The 23,341-nt window shown below is 43.0% G+C and overlaps 1 long non-coding RNA gene across 1 annotated transcript in view; it reads left to right on the top strand.

Annotated features, from left to right (window-relative positions):
* Positions 1-23,341, top strand: part of LOC130357795 (uncharacterized) — a 64,736-nt gene that overhangs the window by 29,388 nt on the left and 12,007 nt on the right. Inside the window, exon 3 of the long non-coding RNA XR_008889268.1 lies at positions 22,267-22,379. This is a non-coding gene — a long non-coding RNA (uncharacterized LOC130357795). The remainder of the gene's footprint in view (positions 1-22,266; positions 22,380-23,341) is intronic.

The raw sequence follows: 23,341 nt of genomic DNA, 5'->3' as shown, positions 1-23,341 counted from the left end.
CTGGGTCTACAAGAACATGCAAGTGTATAAAAATTAAGATTTAGAATTTCTCCTTCACTTTGCTGCTATTCCTGTGAAATACCTTGAGGGTTAACAAACTTTCTGTATGCCATTTTGAATACTTTGAGGGGTGCAGTTTTTATAATGGGGTATTTCTAATATGAAGGCCCTTAAAATCCACTTCAAAATGTAATTGGTCCCTGAAAAATTCAGATTTTGAAAATTTCATGAAAAATTAGAAAATTGCTGCTGAACTCTGAAGCCCTCTGATGTCTCCTAAAAGTACAAACATGTCAACTTTATGATGCAAACATAAAGTAGACATATTGTATATGTGAATCAATATATAATTTATTTGGAATGTCTATTTTCTTTACAAGCAGAGAGCTTCAAAGTTAGAAAAATGCAAAATTTTCAAATTTTTCATCAAATTTTGGAATTTTTCACCAAGAAATGATGCAAGTATAGACAAAAATTTACCACTAACATAAAGTAGAATATGTCACAAAACAACAATCACGGAATCAGACTGAAAAGTTAAAGCATCCCAGAGTTATTAATGCTTAAAGTGACAGTGGTCAGATGTGCAAAAAAAACGCTCTGGTCCTTAAGGTGAAAATGGGCTTGGTCCTTAAGGGGTTAATAACCAACTACGCATTAAAATATATTGTGTGAACACAACCTATGTGTTCTCATATTGATGCTTTATGCTCTTTTTGTATTAGTAGTATCAGTAGCTAGTAGAACCGCTTGTTTTTCATGGATACATTTATTTTCTAAATTTAACAAAATAAATATAGCCCTCAACAATCAATATTGCAATATCTACCAGTAAACATTGTCATACACGCTTCTAGCAGCGAATAGTAGGAAATATTCCTTTTTCATCCTGTGGCTGGATTACAAAATTGAATAATTTCATTATATTGTGCAGGACTTATAATGTCCATTTTATTCCCTGTGTAGACATACTGCAGAAAATAAAACATCACTGTTTACTCATTTGAAATATCTTTTTCCTTGAAATAAACAGATCGATAGGGTCACAATATAATCTAATAATAGAACATCCACTGTTCATCCACATGAGCTGTTCCTATGGTAACTTCTGTTGCATGAATTCAATGATTTACACGTTCTATCCTTTATGTCCATGGTCCAGTTTTTCCAGGCCTCTCCAATTTAATCTCAATTATCATACCTACCGACAGCACCTGGATATTTGCCTAATGCTGCTCCACCATGAAAAGTAGCCTTTCTAGCCATTATAGTCACCAGCCTAATGAATATAAATGAAAGCTGCCATGTTAACATCCCAAGACAGCAAGTGCATAATAACGTTCAAAGTGAAAATAGATGACACAATAAAAATAATCAATAATATAGATAACATAACAATATAATACTAAAGTGAATTATAATGAATTGGGTTGACATAAGGGCGTAACTATAGGGTAAACAGATTATAAGAATTCATGTCCTAATATTGGAAAGGTTCTGAAAATACAAAAAAAAAAAAAAAAAATCAATTACCAACTTTGGAAACTGCTTTTTCTTTTCAGTAATAGTTAAATTAGAAAAATAATGTCTTGGCGGATAAACTGGATGGGATCCACATTATTCTGAGCTCCATAAAGCTTGTCTGATTGACATAGCAGAAAACAGATGCTCCTATGGCAAAGTCTCAAACAAAGCACAGACAATGTGGACAATGAGAGGACTCACTATGTAACACCACTTTATATCCACTTTGAACATTTTGTACGAAATAAGAAAAGATATAACAAAAGAGTTCTGGGTTTAGACATGGACAGTTATAATGAAGCTTTTTGCAACCAACAGGCTGTTATTCTTATTACTATTATTATTATGTCGTCATACTAAAATATGTTAAAAAGTTGTTGCCAATTCCTGCCTTTGAGCATTGTTGCCAATTCCTGCCTTTGAGCAATAGAGGGAATTACAAAGTAAATTAGTTATATAATTAAAGCGGGACAAAAAAAATCATTTTTCCTGACATTTGTCCTAAACATAGAAGGCCAAATATGTGACAAGAATATATAAGAGATGTAATTTAGTAAAATCCAGTCTGTCTTTCTTAGGCTTACTTCTAAAATGTCAGTAGTAATTACACTTTGAGATAAGCATTGTACTGCTAAAATGACTTAAAAATTCTTAACACCATGATGTAGCCCTTCAGGGACCTAGACAGGACATGCATTTGAATTTGTTGTCAACCAAAAGTTTGGATGTTGAAAAGATTTGATCTTGACATCTATTTTTTTTTCTTACAGTAAAGTGCATATGGCTCAAAAGCCACCAAATAAGAATTATCCTTGGAAATAAGGTGCAATGAAGATGGCATTGAGCTTTACCAACAATTTGACAAATCAGATTCTCAAATCATTTAACCCCTTAAGGACCGAGGGTTTTCCGTTTTTGCATTTTCGTTTTTTCCTCCTTGCCTTTAAAAAATCATAACTCTTAATTTTGCACCTAAAAATCCATATGATGGCTTCTTTTTTGCGCCACCAATTCTACTTTGTAATGACATCAGTCATTTTGCCCAAAAATCTAAGGAAAAATGGAAAAAAAATCATTGTAAGACAAAATAGAAAAAAAAACGCTGTTTTGTAACTTTTGGGGGCTTCCGTTTCTACACAGTACATTTTTCGGTAAAAATGACACCTTATCTTTATTCTGTAAGTCCATACAATTAAAATTATACCCTACTTATATAGGTTTGATTTTGTCGTACTTCTGGAAAAAATCATAACTACATGCAGGAAAATTACTATGTTTAAAATTGTCATCTTCTGACCCCTATTACTTTTTTATTTTTGCACGTATGGGGCGGTATGAGAGCTCATTTTTTGCGCCGTGATCTGAAGTTTTTAGCAGTACCATTTTTGCATTGATCGGACTTATTGATCGCTTTTTATTCATTTTTTCATTATATAAAAAGTGACCAAAAATGCACTATTTTGGACCTTGGAATTTTTTTGCGCGTACGCCATTGACCGTGCAGTTTAATTAAAGATATATTTTTATAATTCGGACATTTCCGCACGCGGCGATACCATATATGTTTACTTTTATTTCTATTTACACTGTGTTTTTTTTTATGGGAAAAGGGGGGTGATTCAAACTTTTAATAGGGAAGGGCTTAAATGATCTTTATTCACTTTTTTTTTCACTTTTTTTTGCAGTGTTATAGCTCTCATAGGGACCTATAACACTGCACACACTGATATTTTACATTGATCACTGGTTTCTCATAGGAAACCAGTGATCGATGATTCTGCCGCTTGAATGCTCATGCCTGGATCTCAGGCACTGCGCAGTCATTTGGCGATCGGACAGCGAGGAGGCAGGTAGGGACCCTCCTGCTGTCCTGTAAGCTGTTCAGGATTCCGCGATTTCGCTGCGGCTATCCCGAACAGCCCACTGAGCTTACCGGCATACTTTCACTTTCACTTTAGACGCGGCGTTCAACTTTGAACGCCGCGTCTAAAGGGTTAATAGCGCGCGGCACCGCGATCAATGCTGCGCGCTATTAGCCACGGGTCCCGGCCGTTGTGTCCTTAAGGGGTTAAAGGTTAAAGGTTTTTTTTTAAATCAACTGGTGCCAGAAAGTTAAACAGATTTGTAAATCACTTCTATTGAAAAATCTTAATCCTTCCAGTACTTTGTAGGGGCTGTATACTAAAGAGAAATCCAAAAAAGATATACATTTCCTCTGATGTCATGACCACAGTGCTCTCTGCTGACCTCTGCTTTCCATTTTAGGGACTGTACAGAGCAGCATATGTTTGCTATGGGGATTTTCTCCTGCTCTGGACAGTTCCTAAAATGGACAGCAGAGGTCAGCAGAGGAAATGCATTTCTTGTTTGGATTTCTCTTTAGTATACAGCCCCTAAAAAGTACTGGAAGGATTAAGATTTTTTTTATAGAAGTTATTTACAAATCTGTTTAACTTTCTGGCACCAGTTGATTAACTAAAAAACTAAAAAAAAGTTTTCCACGGGATTACCCCTTTAAGAATTGTTGGTGTTCTGACGATCCCACATTGTGTTCTGGGAATGATGTCCAGAGCAGGAATCACTAGAAGGGACCCATTGTCAATCTTTACCACTTACCAAATGTATTGCCCATTTATGTTTTCCATCAAAAAAAAATTCTAAAGTGTAATTGTACAAAGAACACCACTACAAATTTCTGAAACTACTTTGGGGAACCTGTCATTTCTTTTATGCTGTCTGAACTGTGGTCGTTGGGGTGGTCCTTGTCATCTTCTTCCCACCCCACCAGCCTTGATTGATAGATCCTTTTCTATATCCAAACAGAGAAAGAACGATCAATAAAGGCTGATAGGGCAGAGAGAAGATGCCAGGAATTGCTCTAGTCATTTGGGATTCAGGCCAGCATGAATGTAATGGCAGATTCCCTGTTAGAGAAAGTGATTGAAATCCGCTGAAGGTAAACTATGAGGAGAGACATTTGAGTTCAGCAGCTATTCTGTATTAGGATTTAAAGGGTTGTACATGAAAAGACAAACATGGCAACATGTAGTATTGCAGCTCAGCCCCTTCCACTTCATTGGACCTGGGTTGCAATACCACACTATATTTGAAAAAAATTCAAATTCGCAGGTATGCCAATGGGAAATGCTACATATCAGTGCCATATGGAACCACAGTCAGACATCACAAATTCATATCATTCATATCTATTACTGCCATTTAACATAAATGTTTCACATATATACAGAAATAATTATTCACCCATGAGCGCACTTGGCGCATACACATTAACCCCAAACTAGAGGTAAAGAATATATATATATATATATATATATATATATATATATATATATAGTGTATATTAAAAAAGTACATTTAGGCTGCGGAGGAATCAAAAATAGATAATGATATTGGATATGACAAAAGTATGTATTAGTATGTCAGTCTTTATATACACAGGCTGCTGCACGCTAAAAAGAGCCACAGAAATAAATATGTGCCAACACAAACAAAACAATAGTTAGTGGGAAATGCAACAGTGTGCTGATTAGTCATAAAAATATAGAGTGCGTAAGTGCCAAAAAGCATATATTTAAAAATCGGGGTTGCAGCAGCAGCAGTAGATACATACAATACAGGACTCCCCCGCACCCCTCCAGAGCTCCAATGTGTTTCACTAAGAAAGCTTTATCTAGGCCTCATAGCCCTTGACAAAGCTAGTACACTGGCAAAATGTCGGGGAGGCTGGTGAATAGTTTTAAACAGAGAATCCTTTATGGCGGCCATTCAATAGGTATGAGAGTAATGAGAGATAATAACCATATGTGATTCCATAAAACGCTGGTGCACCACACAGCAGGGTTAGGGTCTCAGGCACTGCCCTATTGTGCCAAAGTAATATTAATACATTAGTGAGGAAGGGGTATGAGACCCCTTCAGAAAGGCACATTCCAGTAAGAAGGCTGTGTAGGACCTCTTACAGGTCTGCATAGCGCTATACACTATAAATGAGGGTGTGAGAGACCCCCTACAGCGCTAGATAGCAGTAGTGGAGCATAGCATTACTGTGTCTAATTGACAACAAGAGAATCAGGTTGTGAATAATTTACAAATAAGAAATATACACAGCCTTATATTATATTTTTATAGTGCCCTCAGACATATCTACATTTTATTTATTCCCAGATAACCCCTTCAAATTTTGCTGTAATAAACATTTTTTTATTTGTTTAACTGACACATCACTTCTATGAAAACAGCACAAAATTAGATACTTACTGTAATAATGAATAGGTAGCCAAACCTCCTCTTTTCAGCACTTTTGTATTTTGTTTGTGTCTCATATACTGTGCAATTACTTATATAAGAAGAAAGACACTGTGTCAAGACAAGGAGTTTCATGTAGAAAGACAATGTATATTGAAATTATATTATAATGGAATGTGTGATAATAGAGTGACTGATTTAATAGCTCTAATCTATTGAAAAAAAATGTCTTGTGGTTTGCAAAAAAAATAAAGAAGGTGTATTTAATAATGATGTTTGGTCTGCTGTAATAGTCTACAGCTCTACGCCTTTTATTCCTCTGAAGTGACTTCTAATCCTTTTATTAATTAAGGATATTCAGGTGAATCTTCAAATTAAGAGCATTAATAGATTTATGGAAATCCAATCTCTGAAAGACATACACATATATCATTATAATCTGAGCATTATTATTCATTAAACTCCTCTGTATAGAAAAGGAAAATCGTTAGCTTCTCTATTTTGTGTGGAAAATATAACAGAAATACTAAATTCAAAAAAACATTGAGACATAGATAACTGTATTTATTTTTATTATTCACAGCTAAGAGAAAGGGGAAAACAAGAGGATACAATACAAATCTTAAATTTTTAATTTCATACAAAATTTTGCAAAATCTAGTAATACCCTTTTTATTGGACTATCTGTATTATAGATGATATATTTCCGTCATGGCACCCCAGTCATCCGTGCACAGAGAGAACTCCGCTCCATGCTGTATGACTGGCGATACAGCTGCGACGCCCCCTCCATTCATGTCTATGGAAATAACGTGATGGGTACGTACTAGCTGTCACGCACCCTTCTATAGACATGAAAGGAGGGGGCGTGCTGTGATGTCACAAACACGGAAGCTTCCATGTTCCAGTGGCGGTACCCCCTCAATCACACATCTTATCCCCTACTCTTTGGATAGGGGACAACATGTTTTTTGGTGGAATACCCTTTTAAATATGCATCATTGGACTAATATGGCTACTTCAAACTACTGTGTTATAGAAGATACCACATACAGCCGTTTTTCAATTTGCATATATATGATCTTCTAAGATTCTCAGTATTGTGTACTTCCTTCGAATGCTTCCAAAGCAGCCTGACCCATCAAGGTATGGACTCCAAAAATCCTCTTAAGGTGCACAGGGGTATCCAACATGAAGGGGCACTGGGGTATGGGTCGTTTAAGTCATGTAAGTTGCGAAGCAGGGCCTCCATGGATAGAAAAAAATTCTATTCTCGATTTGCGTTTTACAAGACAGGAAGAAAGAAATAGAGTATACGAAATACTCATTTCATATATTGTTTTCAGAGGGAGTTGTTGTAGGGTGAGTCAATGATTAGTGTAGTCCCTAATGTGTCACATGATTTAAGTGGTACAACGTAAAGTTCCTCAGCAGACCACACAAACACCTTTTTAAAGGAAGATGCTCCCCTTACGCAAAGCCCCGGATTTCAGAGAATGACTGTAAACTTTAGGCTATGTTTACACTTTGGAATCTCTGCACGGAAAATCTCTGTGCGGACATTACGGAGACTGACGGTGCTAAGTGCTAAGACTGCACAGGAATGCGCCTGCTCATAGATGACTATGCTTTCTGTGCAGAGTCCACAGAAATAATGAACAGGTTCCTTCTTTCTGTGGAGACAGAAATTGGAATTTATGTGCCAGAAACATCTGGCGCGGAAATCCCGGTGTGTCCACAGTGCAGCAGAATCCTGTTGAATAGCACTCGCTCTCCCTGTTTCATACACAGGCAGAGAGCGAGTGCTATTCACTGCCTATGGCCAGACTGCACTTCTGTGCTTTTGAGCAGCTGGAATGTGGTCTGGACATGAAGGGAGACCCCTAGTGGCCAAACTTATAGGGCCATGAAAGTGACATAAAAAGACATTTTTTACAGGTAAATTACAAATCTCATGTATGTTACCTGCTGTATCATATGTGAAAAAATAATTTTAATGAAAGTGACCATTTAAGGGATTAAAACTGAATTGGTTCCTAAAATCTGGAAAAATTGCTGCCAAACTTTTAGGGTGCATTCCCACAGGGCGTATACGCAGCGTATTTGACGCTGCGCAAAATTTATGGCAGCAGCGGGAAATACGCTGCGTATCCCTTGCTCACTATACACACAGGGCTTTCCGGCGGCAGCCCTATGTGTGTAGTGAGTTTTGGAGGCGGAGCCATATGCCGTCGTGTCTGTGACGCGCGGCTCCGCCTCCAAAACTCACTACACACATAGGGCTGCCGCCGGAAAGCCCTGTGTGTATAGTGAGCAAGGGATACGCAGCGTATTTCCCGCTGCTGCCATAAATTTTGCGCAGCGTCAAATACGCTGCGTATACGCCCTGTGGGAACGCACCCTTAAACTTTCTCATGTCTCAAAAAAAGTTAAAGCAAATGATGCCAACCTAAAGTAGACTCATTATCATATAAACATGACAGGACTATCTTCCTTAGAAGCAGAAAGTTTATAATTTTTAAAAAGATTATGGATTTTTTTTAGTTTTTACAAAAAAACACTGCAAATATTAACCCAAATGTAAACTTACATAAAGTAGAATATGTCACAAAAACGATCTCAGAGTAACTAGCATAGATAAAAACATTCAATAGCTATTAATTCATAAAAAATGACAAATGTCAGACTTTAAAAATTGTGTCCACAAGGCCAAAACAAGTTCTTAAGGGGTTAAAGGAGCATTCCCAACTCAAAAAGTTATCTGCTGTCCCAGTGGGGGTCTGACTGCTGGAACCCCACCTATCACGAGAAAATTGTCCCCCTAATAATTGCAGTGCAGCACACATGCCTAAAGAATACACCACTAATTCTCTATGGGCTTTCTGACCGTTGCCAAGCTCAGAGCTTGGTTCAATAATGGTGGCAGGGAGAAGCTTTCTTAGAAGTGCATATGCCGCTGCAGATGTACTAAACTACTCCGGTTGGAAACTCTATGTACTGTGTCCATACAACAACCCCATTGTTCCATTATAAAATAATAAAAAATATATTCAGAATCTAGGTATGATCTATCTATGATTTTGGTGATACAGTAGACTTGTCATGACCGACTGGGGGAGACAGGGAAAGTGAGCCCTAAACTGATCCTAAAAACACTCTCCCAGCCTACTTGCCCATATACCCTAAGCAGTGAATCGACAACTTGGAGCCGGTCCCCTAAAGTGCAGTGGCGTAAAAACAGATAATATACATAGTCGGTCACAGGCCAGAACAGCAACTGAAAACTACTAGACAACCAGATATACCAAACAGGATACAAATACTAACAAAGCAGAATATGAACAGGAAAACTGATAAGGAAACATAGGACACTGTTCACACTGGGACACAGAACAAACAAACTGGACACCCCACTCCACAAAAGGAGTAGCCATTAATAACAAAGCCAAATAGACTACTGGCCTGCAGGCACACTCCAACGTGTGGTCATGATGCTGACCCAGTAGGAAACAGAAATATAAAACACAGAACTGTGGTGTCAGGGGGGCACAATGCAGGGCAGCTGTTATAACCCTAGGGGCAGATGTTTTTAACCCCTTCTTGTCGTGACGTCAGGGCGTGGTTTAGCCTTAACCACCCGAAGGTAATACCACTGGTCCTGGGCTAGGCACGGGGGCAATGAAGACACGACATGAAGATGACTTTTCAGCTCACTTGAGCTGACTTGTAGCTGCAGACTTTAGGTTTGAGGCCTCCAATGCTCTGGACACACTCTGAGATGACTCCACTGGACCTCAGCATGAATAGCAATGAGTTAAGAGAGAGATTTCAGCCCCTCCCCTGGTTTTATAGGGGGGCTGTGCAAGAAGCCCAAAGGTCACTTGGGAGGTCACCTGGTCACCAGTGCCTCCTGGGTAACAATCACATGGTAATAGCTATTAAAGAAACAGTACATTTTATTATACAACTTATGTACAAATGGGATAAGACATAAAGGGGGCCCTGGGGACATGGAGAGACTCTGCCTGACAGGGCAGGAGAAGTACGGGGACACACCATCCCGTTCTGGGCCACCACAAGAAGAACACCAAACTCTACAACATAGAGGAACACTGATCAGGATACTAGACGGGATATTTCTTGATACAAGACTAGAACTGGATGAGTCTTAATAGACTCCGGGACACCGAACAGGAATTAAAAAATACAGAGCACGGATAACACTAGCAAGACTAACTCAGTGTGAACACAGACAAAGCACAACGAACAAACATAATCCTAAAACCGACTAATGTAACACAGACTGAAATACAAGGAGCATGCTATATAACCATGGCTAAAAACCCAGATAAATACAAAATAAATGCTCAAGCAGACATTGTCAGAATATTGCACAAACAGACATCATAGCAGATTGCACAAACAGACATTGCGGCATTAAACTAAATAACCAACACTGAATGCAGGGGAAGTCTGACTTAAAATAGACACTCCCAAGTTCTCATTTGTTCAGAGCATTAACCATTCCCTATCCAGGGAGAATTGAAAACTGCTCTGAACATCCTAGTGTGTGAATAGACACCTAAATAGAAAGATACAAAAACAAATAAACGGACATTACAAGAATACTTCACATTGTGAATTGTTCCCAACTACTCTCTAACTCTATATTCCTTTGCATTTGTTTATAATCAAACAGATTCACCAGCCATAATATTTTTAGGAAGTAACTGAATAGTAACTGAAAGGTCACAGTGTCTTAGGAAAACCAAATCAGTACGGCATAGATAAAATATTCAAATTCTAGAGATAATAAAATGCCTGTATGACATAAGATCTACCAGAATAGACATCTTTATATGTGTTTCCTAGGTATTCGTGATATTATTAGATTCTACTGTAATATGACAAAAAAATGCTACCAGCTAAATGAGTCACTATAGGCTCCCATAGTGACATGTTGAATATTCTTATAATTAAACAGATGTGAGTCATAATGTTTCTTTAGGCTTGCCTTCAGGAACTGAAAAGGAATTAAACAGCAAATGATTTAGCAGTGCCACATAAGACTTAAAAAAAATAATGATAATAAAAATACTATTCTTGCAAAGGTATCATGTGGTGCCCACAAAAGCAAGTTGTTCTCATAACAGTGTCAATAGGAATGATATACAAATGATATATAGTATTACCCACAATGTCAAATTTTTAATCAAACTTGTTACCAGGAAAACGTGTGTAAATAAGCACATTGCGAAAATGCTGTGCTATTTTGTCCTTTTTTAAGAATGTGTGATGGTATTTTTTAAAGAATTCTATGATGGAGGCCAAACTGAATCTGTGATGCAGATGAAACACAGCCTTAAAAGGGTACTCTGCCCCTAGACATCTTATCCCCTACCCATAAGATGTGCTCAGTATATTTAGAACTTTGGGGCTCCACAGTGGGCCTCGTATCACCTGTTGTATCTCTCTATGAGCTATCTGAGCATGATGCAGAGCTGACAGGTTCCCTTTAATGTTTCATTCTGCAACCTGCATTAGAAAATAAGCAGTAATTCTGCTTTGTAGTTTAAAAGGACATTTTCTGGCACAATGTATTGATGAGGAATCCAGCCAGATAACTAGCAGTTCACTGTATGAAATTATTCTACAATGTAATAAGTATTACAGATGAGCATGTACAAGGTATAAATAATGATAAGATTAGGAATGTGTACAATATATTCACACCTATTTGAAAAAACAGCTGTCATACAGGAATTTGGTAGAGCAGACCACAGACAATTTACAATTAGATATTGATTGATTTATTTACAGTACCGGCACATGTTTGTAAAATACACTCCAATTATATGTTGACCATTTTATATTAGTTCATGGGTTGTACAGTAAGAACAGATGTTCCCACAGTTATTGATTATTTGGGCGCTCGTTTGTTTCCAGTAAATGCAATATATGGGAGAAAATTTCTGAAAAACACAACTTACCATCTTTTTTTTTAGTTTTCTGTATTCTTGAAGAAAAATAAGAAAAGTACAATACAAACTTTTATATGTCCTTCATAATATTTACTGCAGCAGAGAAGCCTAAAGTTGGAAAAGAGAAGAGCGAGACTGAAATCCCAACATTATCTGTCTCAGCGGTTCTGTGGTTTTTGCTGATTTGCTAACTCCAGTTCCTTGGAAATATCAAGGGTGTCTCTTCTGGTACTTACAGTTCACATTTTAAAATGCTGAATATGAAGAAGTACATATTGTAATTGCATATTTTAGTGTATTTACAATTTATATCATTTAGGAAATCAAGAGAGTACATGCCAATTCACTACACAGCCTTATTGATTTACTGTAAGTGTTGTATTTCTTTGAATCCTTCTGGATTTGTTTTGTCATCCAAAACCTTCCATCTTCCAACATAATTGGATGCAATGTGCTATCAGTCAGCACCTGGTCAATAGCTGATTTTACACTGAGCCTATACATGGATTATATTCTTCACATTCTCAGGTACACAGACAATTAACACTCTGAAGCATCATGCGTCAATTGTAGATAAAATAAAAAAGCATTTGTTGCTCATAGCAACCACATATGTCAGCTTTCATATTCCTCATTTAACCCCTTAAGGACCAAGCCCATTTTAACCTTAAGGACCAGGCCAATTTTATTTTATCTTTTTCGTTTTTTCCTCCTTGTCTTCTAAAATCCATAACTCTTTTATATTCCCATTTACAGACCCATATAAGGGCTTGTTTTCTGCGTGACCAATTGTACTTTTTAATGTAACCTCTCATTTTACCATTTTACCCTTTTTTTTAGGGAGGAAATTTAAATGAAAACCACAATTTTGCACTTTTGGAGGGTTTAGTTTTCACACTGTATACTTTACAGTAAAAATGACATGTTTTCTTTATTCTGTGGGTCAATATGATTAAAATGATACCCATGGCTAGATATTCTTATATTTTTATACCGCTTAAAAAAAATCTAAAACTTTTTGTACAAAATCAGTGTTACGCCGAGCGCTCCGGGTCCCTGCTCCTCCCCGGAGCGCTCGCGGTGTTCTCCTCTCTGCAGCGCCCCGGTCAGACCCGCTGACCGGGAGCGCTGCACTGACACTGCCGACGGGGATGCGATTCGCATAGTGGGACGCGCCCGCTCGCGGATCGCATCCCAATCCACTTACCTGTCCCGGTCCCCGGCTGTCACGTCCTGGCGCGCGCGGCTCCGCTCCCTAGGGCACGCGCGCGCCAGCTCTCTAAGATTTAAAGGGCCAGTGCACCACTAATTGGTGCCTGGCCCAATCAGTGTAATTAGCTTCCACCTGCTCCACGCCTTTATAACCTTACTTCCCCTTCCCTGCATTGCCGGATCTTGTTGCCCTTGTGCCTAGTGAAAGCGTTTCCTGTGATTGCCTTACCAGTGTTTCCAGACCTTCTGCCGTTACCATTGACTACGAACCTTGCCACCTGCCCTGACCTTCTGCTACGTCTGACCTCGCCTCTGTCTAGTCCTTCTGTCCCACGCCTTCTCAGCAGTCAGCGAGGTTGAGCCGTTACCGGTGGATACGACCTGGTTGCTACCGCCGCAGCAAGACCATCCCGCTTTGCGGCGGGCTCTGGTGAATACCAGTAGCAACTTAGAACCGGTCCACCGGTACGGTCCACGCCAATCCCTCGCTGACACAGAGGATCCACATCCAGCCTGCCGAATCCTAACAGTAGATCCGGCCATGGATCCCGCTGAGGTGCCGCTGCCAAGTCTCGCTGACCTATCCACGGTGGTCACCCAGCAATCCCAAAAGATCGCCCAACAAGGACAGCAGCTGTCGCAGTTGACCGCCATGCTACAGCAACTTCTGCCACAGCTACAGCAGCAACCATCTCCTCCGCCAGCTCCTGCACCTCCTCTGCAGCAAGTGGCCGCTCCTAACCTCTGCTTGTCCCTGCTGGACAAATTTGATGGGGACTCTAAACTCTGCCGTGGTTTCCTGTCTCAATGTTCCCTACATTTGGAGATGTTGTCGGACCAATTTCCTACAGAACGGTCTAAGGTGGCTTTCATAGTTAGTCTTTTGTCTGGAAAGGCCTTGTCATGGGCCACACCGCTCTGGGACTGCAATGATCCTGCCACAGCCACTATCCAGTCCTTCTTCGCTGAAGTCCATAGTGTCTTCGAGGAACCAGCCCGAGCTTCCTCTGCCGAGACTGCTTTGCTGAACCTGGTCCAAGGAAGTTCTTCTGTAGGCGAATATGCCATCCAGTTTCGTACCCTTGCCTCTGAGCTAGCCTGGAACAATGAGGCCCTCTGCGCGACCTTCAAGAAAGGCTTATCCATCAACTTTAAAGATGTTCTGGCCGCACGAGAAATTCCTGCTAACCTGTCTGAACTTATCCATTTGGCCACCCGCATCGACATGCGTTTTTCTGAAAGACATCAGGAACTCTGCCAGGAAAAGGACCTTGATCTCTGGGCACCTCTCTCCCAGTATCCTTTGCAATCTACCCCTGTGCCTCCCGCCGAGGAGGCTATGCAAGTGGATCGGTCTCGCCTGACCCATGAAGAGAGGTCTCGTCGCAGAGATAAAAATTTATGCCTGTACTGCGCTAGTACCGAACATTTCCTAGTGGACTGCCCTATTCGTCCTCCGCGTCTGGGAAACGCACGCATGCACCCAGCTCACGTGGGAGTGGCGTCTCTTGGTGTGAAGTCTGCTTCTCCACGTCTCACTGTGCCCGTGCGGATTTCTCCTTCTGCCAATTCCTCTTTCTCAGCTGTGGCCTTCTTGGAATCTGGTTCTGCAGGAAATTTTATTTTGGCCTCTTTTGTTAATAGGTTCAGCATCCCAGTGACCCGTCTCGTCAAGCCGCTCTACATTTCTTCTGTCAACGGAGTAAAATTGGACTGCACGGTGCGTTACCGCACAGAACCCCTGCTTATGAGCATTGGACTGCATCACGAAAAAATTGAATTTTTGGTCCTGCCCAACTGCACCTCTGAAGTCCTCCTCAGTCTGCCATGGCTTCAGCGTCATTCTCCTACCCTTGACTGGACCACCGGGGAGATCAAGAAGTGGGGTCCTTCTTGTCACAAACGATGCCTCACATCTGCTCCCACTTGTCTAACTCCTGAGGTTCCACCCATACCGGCCCCTCCCAAGGCTTACTAGGATATTTTCGGCAAAAAGCAAGCTGAGATTTTGCCTCCTCATAGCCCCCTTCCTGGTAACACCCGCTGCCCTCCCTCCCCATTCCCACTTCTTCTGGATTGCCTGCCGTTGATGAAGTTACCCAGGACTTCTCTATCATCCGGAAGGAAACTCAAGAATCGCTCCCAATGGCCTCGTCTCGTATGAAGGGACAAGCAGACAAAAAGAAGGGGAGACCTAGGGGGGGGGGGTACTGTTACGCCGAACGCTCCGGGTTCCTGCTCCTCCCCGGAGCGCTTGCGGCGTTCTCCTCTCTGCAGCGCCCCGGTCAGACCCGCTGACCAGGAGCGCTGCACTGACACTGCCGACGGGGATGCGATTCGCATAGCGGGACGCGCCCGCTCGTGGATCGCATCCCAATCCACTTACCTGTCCCGGTCCCCGGCTGTCACGTCCTGGCGCGCGGCTCCGCTCCCTAGGGTGCGCGCGCCAGCTCTCTAAGATTTAAAGGGCCAGTGCACCACTAATTGGTGCCTGGCCCAATCAGTGTAATTAGCTTCCACCTGCTCCACGCCTTCATAACCTCACTTCCCCTTCCCTGCATTGCCGGATCTTGTTGCCCTTGTGCCTAGTGAAAGCGTTTCCTGTGATTGCCTTACCAGTATTTCCAGTCCTTCTGCCGTTACCATTGACTACGAACCTTGCCGCCTGCCCTGACCTTCTGCTACGTCAGACCTCGCCTCTGTCTAGTCCTTCTGTCCCACGCCTTCTCAGCAGTCAGCAAGGTTGAGCCGTTACCGGTGGATACGACCTGGTTGCTACCGCCGCAGCAAGACCATCCCGCTTTGCGGCAGGCTCTGGTGAATACCAGTAGCAACTTAGAACCGGTCCACCGGTACGGTCCACGCCTATCCCTCGCTGACACAGAGGATCCACATCCAGCCTGCCGAATCCTAACAATCAGTAATCTAAAATCGCCCTTTTTTGACCCCCTATAACTTTTTCATATTTCCGTATATAGGGCGGTATAAGGGCTCATTTTTTGTGTCGTCATCTGTACTTTTTATCGATACCACATTTGAATATATAAAACTTTTAGATATTTTTTTATGATTTTTTTAAAATAAAATGGGGCAAAAAAGCAGCATTTTTTGACTTTTTTTATTTTTTACGTTTATTCCGTTCCCCGTACAGGATCATTAACATTATATTTTGATAGTTTGGACATTTACACATACGGCGAAACAAAATATGTTTATAAAAATATATTTTTTACGCTTTTTGGGGGTAAAATGGGAAAAACTGACAATTTTCTTTTTTATTGGGAGAGGGGATTTTTCACTTTTTTTTACTTATTATTTTTACATTTCACAACTTTTTTTTTACACTTTTTATGTCCCCATAGGGGACTATCTATAGCAATCATTTGATTGCTAAAACTGTTCAGTGCTATGCATAGGACATAGCACTGATCAGTATTATCGGTGATCTTCTGCTCTGGTCTTCTCGATCTCAGACCAGAGGAGGAGACGCCAAGAGACGGACGGAGGCAGGTGAGGAGATCTCAGTCCGCCATTACAGATGATGGGATAGCTGCGGCAGTGCTGCAGGCAATCTGATCATCTGTTTTAACATGCGCATTGCCGCAGATGCCATGATCTGTACTGATAACATCTGAGGGGCAATCGCGGATGTCGGCCATTACCGGCGGGTCCCCAGCTGCTGATATGCTCCAATGCTCGCGGTCATACACAGGATGTAAATGTACGTCCTGGTGCGCGAAATACCGCCAAACCTGGACGTACATTTACGTCCGTGGTCGTTAAGGGGTTAAAGAAATAAAGAGTGATTGGCTGCTACAAAGCCACAAACCCCCATTTGTATAATCCAGATAATGATAAATGAGACCTGACTTGCTATTTGAGTATGTTCACACTTACATCATTTTGTTTGCTTATTTTTTGCCGTCAATGGGTAGCAACATGATTTGCTTGCAGAATTTCCCAGAGGAACTAATACCTGGACTGTGGCGTGCTGGAGGGGGATCCATGGCAAAACTCCCATGGAAAATTACATAGTTGATGCAGAGTCTGGTTTTAATCCATAAAGGGCACAAATCACCTGTTATTCCTAAATTCTTTGGAATAACGTGCTTTAGCCCCCTTTAGGCAGCACATAGAGCCCCCCTTTAGGCATCACATAGTTAGATCCCACCTTTAGGCAGCACATAGATTCCCCCATATTAGGCAGCACATAGTTGGAGCCCCCCTTTAGGCAGCACAAAGGTAGAGCCTCCCTTTAGGCAGCACATAGAGCCCCCTTTAGGCAGCACATAGTTAGAGCCCCCCTTTAGGCAGCACATAGTTACAGCCCCCCCTTTAGGCAGCACATAGAGCCCCCCCTTTAGGCAACACATAGATTCCCCCATATTAGGCAGCACATAGTTATAGCCTCCCTTTAGGCAGCACATAGAGCCCCCTTTAGGCAGCACATATTTAGATTCCCCCATATTAGGCAGCACATAGCTAGAGCCCCCCTTTAGGCAGCACTGGTTTTATTTCACAGCCAAAAAAGGTATTTTTTTTATTTTTTATTTGAACAACTGTCACACCAAATGTGATTTGCACTATTGTGACAATGAGCAAAAAGGGTTGCCAGTGGAGTTCCGCTTTTATGCAGAGGTCCCCAACCAGAGTGCCTCCAGCAGTTGTAAGACACACGGACTGAACTTATAGCCCTTTTAATACTGTATATGTCACGATGCCGGCTGGCAGGTAGTGGATCCTCTGTGCCAGAGAGGGATTGGCGAGGACCGCGCTAGTGGACCGGTTCTAAGTCACTACTGGTTTTCACCAGAGCCCGCCGCAAAGCGGGATGGTCTTGCTGCGGAGGTAGTGACCAGGTCGTATCCACTAGCAACGGGTCACCTCTCTGACTGCTGATGATAGGCGAGGTACAAGGGAGTAGACAGAAGCAAGGTCGGACGTAGCAGAAGGTCGGGGGCAGGCGGCAAGGTTCGTAGTCAGGGTGGATAGCAGAAGTTCTGGTACACAGGCTTTAGACACACAATACGCTTTCACTAGGCACAAGGGCAACAAGATCCGGCAAGGGAGTGCATGGGAGGAGGTTAGATATAGTCAGGGACCAGGTGGAAGCTAATTAAGCAAATTGGGCCAGGCACCAATCATTGGTGCACTGGCCCTTTAAGTCTCAGGGAGCTGGCGCGCGCGCGCCCTAGAGAGCGGAGCCACGCGCGCCAGCACATGACAGCAGGGGACGGGAACGGGTAAGTGACCTGGGACGCGATTCGCGAGCGGGCGCGTCCCGCTGTGCGAATCGCGTCCCCAACGGCCATGACAGTGCAGCGCTCCCGGTCAGCGGGACTGACCGGGGAGCTGCAGGGAGAAAGACGCCGTGAGCGCTCCGGGGAGGAGCGGGGACCCGGAGCGCTAGGCGTAACAGTACCCCCCCCCTTAGGTCTCCCCTTTTTTTTGTCCGGTGACTGCCTCCCCTGGGATGAGGACACCGGGAAGGAATGGATGGTTTCCTCAATGGCAGGCAGTACAGCAGGAGTAGGAATGGGGAGGGAGGGCAGAGGGTGAAGCTTGGCACGGGGCAGGGAGACACAAGGACGGGAGCCATGAGGGGACACAGAGGCTTGCCTGAAGGGACTGGGAGGGGGGGAGAGGCATTTTCTGTGGCAGGCAGAGTCCCTAACGACTTTAGGGGGACCGGATACAGGAGAAACCACAGGGTCACGGCAGGGAGTACTGGGAACTGGTTTAAGGCAGTCCTTGGAACAAGAGGGACCCCAACTCTTGATCCCCCCAGTGGACCAGTCCAGGGTTGGGGAATGGTGTAGAAGCCAGGGTAGTCCAAGGAGAACTTCGGAAGTGCAATTGGGAAGGACAAAAAATTCAATTTTCTCGTGATGAGGTCCGATGCACATTAGGAGGGGCTCCGTGCGGTAACGCACGGTGCAATCCAACCTGGCTCCGTTGACCGCGGAAATGTGGAGTGGCTTGACAAGACGGGTCACCGGAATGCGGAATTTATTCACCAAGGACTCCCGAATAAAATTCCCAGAAGCACCAGAGTCCAGGCAGGCCACGGCTGAGAGGGAAGAGCTGGCAGAAGTAAAAATCCGTACAGGCACCGTGAGACGTGGAGAAGCCGACTTAGCATCCAGAGACGCCACACCCACGAGAGCTGGGTGCGAGCGTGCGTTTCCCAGACGTGGAGGACGGATAGGGCAATCCACCAAAAAATGTTCGGTACTGGCACAGTACAGACAAAGATTCTCTTCCTTACGGCGATTCCTCTCTTCCAGGGTCAGGCGAGACCGATCCACTTGCATGGCTTCCTCGGCGAGAGGCCTAGGCGCAGATTGCAGTGGAGACTGTGGGAGAGGTGTCCAGAGATCTAAGTCTTTTTCCTGGCGGAGCTCTTGATGTCTCTCAGAAAAACGCATGTCAATGCGAGTGGCTAGATGAATGAGTTCATGTAGATTAGCAGGAGTTTCTCGTGCGGCCAGAACATCTTTAATGTTGCTGGATAGGCCTTTTTTAAAGGTCGCGCAGAGGGCCTCATTATTCCAGGAAAGTTCAGAAGCAAGAGTACGGAATTGTATGGCGTACTCGCCAACGGAAGAATTACCCTGGACCAGGTTCAGCAGGGCAGTCTCAGCAGAAGAGGCTCGGGCAGGTTCCTCAAAGACACTTCGAATTTCCGAGAAGAAGGAGTGTACAGAGGCAGTGACGGGGTCATTGCGGTCCCAGAGCGGTGTGGCCCATGACAGAGCTTTTCCAGACAGAAGGCTGACTACGAAAGCCACCTTAGACCTTTCAGTAGGAAACTGGTCCGACATCATCTCCAAGTGCAGAGAACATTGCGAAAGGAAGCCACGGCAAGACTTAGAGTCCCCATTAAATTTGTCCGGCAAGGACAGGCGGAGGCTAGGAGTGGCCACTCGCTGCGGAAGGGGTGCAGGAGCTGGCGGAGGAGATGATTGCTGCTGAAGTTGCGACTGAAGTTGCTGCACAATGGTGAATACTTCCGACAGCTGGTGGGTTAGATGGGCGATCTGTCGGGATTGCTGGGCGACCACCGTGGTGATATCAGAGATATAAGGCAGAGGGACGTCAGCGGGATCCATGGCCGGATCTACTGTCACGATGCCGGCTGGCAGGTAGTGGATCCTCTGTGCCAGAGAGGGATTGGCGAGGACCGCGCTAGTGGACCGGTTCTAAGTCACTACTGGTTTTCACCAGAGCCCGCCGCAAAGCGGGATGGTCTTGCTGCGGCGGTAGTGACCAGGTCGTATCCACTAGCAACGGGTCACCTCTCTGACTGCTGATGATAGGCGAGGTACAAGGGAGTAGACAGAAGCAAGGTCGGACGTAGCAGAAGGTCGGGGGCAGGCGGCAAGGTTCGTAGTCAGGGTGGATAGCAGAAGTTCTGGTACACAGGCTTTAGACACACAATACGCTTTCACTAGGCACAAGGGCAACAAGATCCGGCAAGGGAGTGCATGGGAGGAGGTTAGATATAGTCAGGGACCAGGTGGAAGCTAATTAAGCAAATTGGGCCAGGCACCAATCATTGGTGCACTGGCCCTTTAAGTCTCAGGGAGCTGGCGCGCGCGCGCCCTAGAGAGCGGAGCCACGCGCGCCAGCACATGACAGCAGGGGACGGGAACGGGTAAGTGACCTGGGACGCGATTCGCGAGCGGGCGCGTCCCGCTGTGCGAATCGCGTCCCCAACGGCCATGACAGTGCAGCGCTCCCGGTCAGCGGGACTGACCGGGGAGCTGCAGGGAGAAAGACGCCGTGAGCGCTCCGGGGAGCAGCGGGGACCCGGAGCGCTAGGCGTAACAGTATAGTGTTGAGCGGCATAGGCGACATAGGAATTTGCGATATTTTGTGAATATATGGACGAATATTCGTCATATATTCGCTAAATTCGCATATTCGTAATATTTGCGGTAATATTTGCGGTATATTTTCACATATGCAATATTCGCGAATAAAATTCGCATTGCGAATATTTGCGAGCAACACTGATACTGTAGTTAGTTGCTTGAAGGAAATTAAGTTTTACACCGGAGTACCCCTTTTAACCAGCGGTTCCCTCCCAACCAGGGTGCCTCCAGCTGTTGTAAGACACACGGACTGATATTTGAGCCCTAAAAAGGGCTTTTTTGGGTGCTGTCCTTAAAGCAGATGTTAGACTAGTGCTTTAGGAGTAAACTGGACCCTGAATACACCACCTAGCAGCAACCTAGCTATCGCTTTCCCTATTACAGCAGGAGCAGCTTCTCTGTCCCTCCACTTTCTAAGCCTGCAGCATGCCGAATGAAGGTAAAATGGTGTCCGTGCAGGAGGTAGGAGGGTCTGGAAGGGAAGGACTGCTGCTGATTGACTGTAATGTGTCTGCTGACTCTGACTCACAGGGTCAAAGTTTACCGCTATGTTAAAGTATAGGGGGCGAATCGAACTTCACATATGTTCGCCCGGCGATGCGAACGCGACCATGCTAAGTTCGCCGGGAACTGTTCGCCGGTGAACAATTCCTGACATCTCTATCAGTGAGCTGTTGTGTCTTACCAGACCCAGATCAGCTTTGTAAAGAGTGTCAGGAGGTTATATTCTTCCTGTAATGAGGACCAATGTCAGCAAATGTTACAGGGTAAATCAGCATTACAAAAATAAACCAAAAGTATAACCAAGTGAAAATGCCACCTGCTCTATATTGAGAAGGAGAATGAACCATGAAATATGGCTGTGTATAGATGGGTGTCAGTCATTTTTTAAACCTCTGTTATAGATTGACTTACAAGCTAGCTACCTATAGGAGGCAATAGAAAGACAGTTTTGTTCCTTCAGAAGAACTAGTTTGCATACCTTTCCCATTTTACAAGACTTCATATGAACTGTACGATGTAAGACTTCATATGCCAGCTGGATCTTTTCGCTGTGGACCAGTACCCCCCAGGGGGTATATAAAATACAACAACAATTTCTGTTATGGGCATGTAAAACAGGTTGTGCAGATAGGTCTGTATTTTCTACTTGATCGTTTCAAAGCATCTCACAACATTCATTTAAGATTAAAGTAAAGCATTTTACCAGTTTTACACCTCCAAGCACATAACCACGGACAACTAGTTTCATTTTTTATGGTTATTGTAATTTAAACTGCAACCAGAGAGCCATATGATGTATCGCATCAATGTGCTGACATTTAAGAGGGACACATAAATGATACTGTACTTAGTATACTGGACTAATGTGTGTTTATCCCTTTCCCCATTCTATTTTTACCAAGACAACGCTGAGAAGTCATTTTACATTGCTGTTTTCGTGTAATTCAGAGTAAGTTATAGATGTGATACAAGCTCCATTGGCAAAGAAGAGAAAGATAACTTTCCAACTTAAACGGTACCCGCTTAATATCTAATAAAATAATAAAATGACATTGCTTCAAATATAAATTCCTTATCATACAACTTTATTAATGAATAGTGAATGGTGTTAGATTTATATTGAACAGTACTGTTACTGTGTCCGAAACATCTACAGCCTTCATGAGTTCTAGATTCTTTGAATTTACCAAAAAAATGGAATATCAGTCCTCTGTGGTAAATTAAAATGTAATGTAAGAGCTGCTAGAATAAGTCATTTCAGGTCCTGTGAAGTTGGTAGAACAGACTGTATCTCCTTTTTTGGGGTTGATATTTATTCGTAGGATATATAATTTCTGTCCTATCAGATTTATGTGCCCTTGAATGATTTATTCTAGCTGTCAATACATTTTATGTACTCAGCAGTTCTATAAGTGATCTTTATGGTATCGAACTGTGTCTTATGCTCTTTAGCCATTATACTGCATGACCAGTGATCTCTGTCGGTTAATGTATATGTATAACTGTTTATCCTGCTTACTTGAATCTTCATTTTATATTGCATTGTACTGAATTATAATTGGAATAAATAATATATAATTTTATAACTACTTGTATATCCTTTTTTGGGGCTGGTACTTATTTGTAGGATATATAATTTGGTTTCAATGTCCCCAGTGGTCACACACGTTACATATGAATGTTCATTGGTTGGAGACCAGCTGTTGGAGTAGTATGTCCCTTCACAGCATAGGCAGGTTGGAAATACTTACCACAAGATCCCAGACACAACCTGGATCCATCACTATAGATGATACAGTCTAGAGCAGTCCACGTTACTTGTTCATTATACCACTACAAATGAACTTGACAGTGGCTGGCTGTCAGGATACATATTTGGCACCTTGACACCAAATTTTCTTCTGCTATGTTCCTAGAAATGTTCTGAGAAGAAAGGGCTGTGTTTTTGCAAGATCCAGTGTCTAATCCAGTGATTCC

The sequence above is a fragment of the Hyla sarda genome, chromosome 2, assembly GCF_029499605.1.
Source record: "Hyla sarda isolate aHylSar1 chromosome 2, aHylSar1.hap1, whole genome shotgun sequence".
In the NCBI taxonomy this organism is placed as follows: domain Eukaryota; kingdom Metazoa; phylum Chordata; class Amphibia; order Anura; family Hylidae; genus Hyla; species Hyla sarda.
This window is presented reverse-complemented; position numbering and strand designations above follow the sequence as displayed.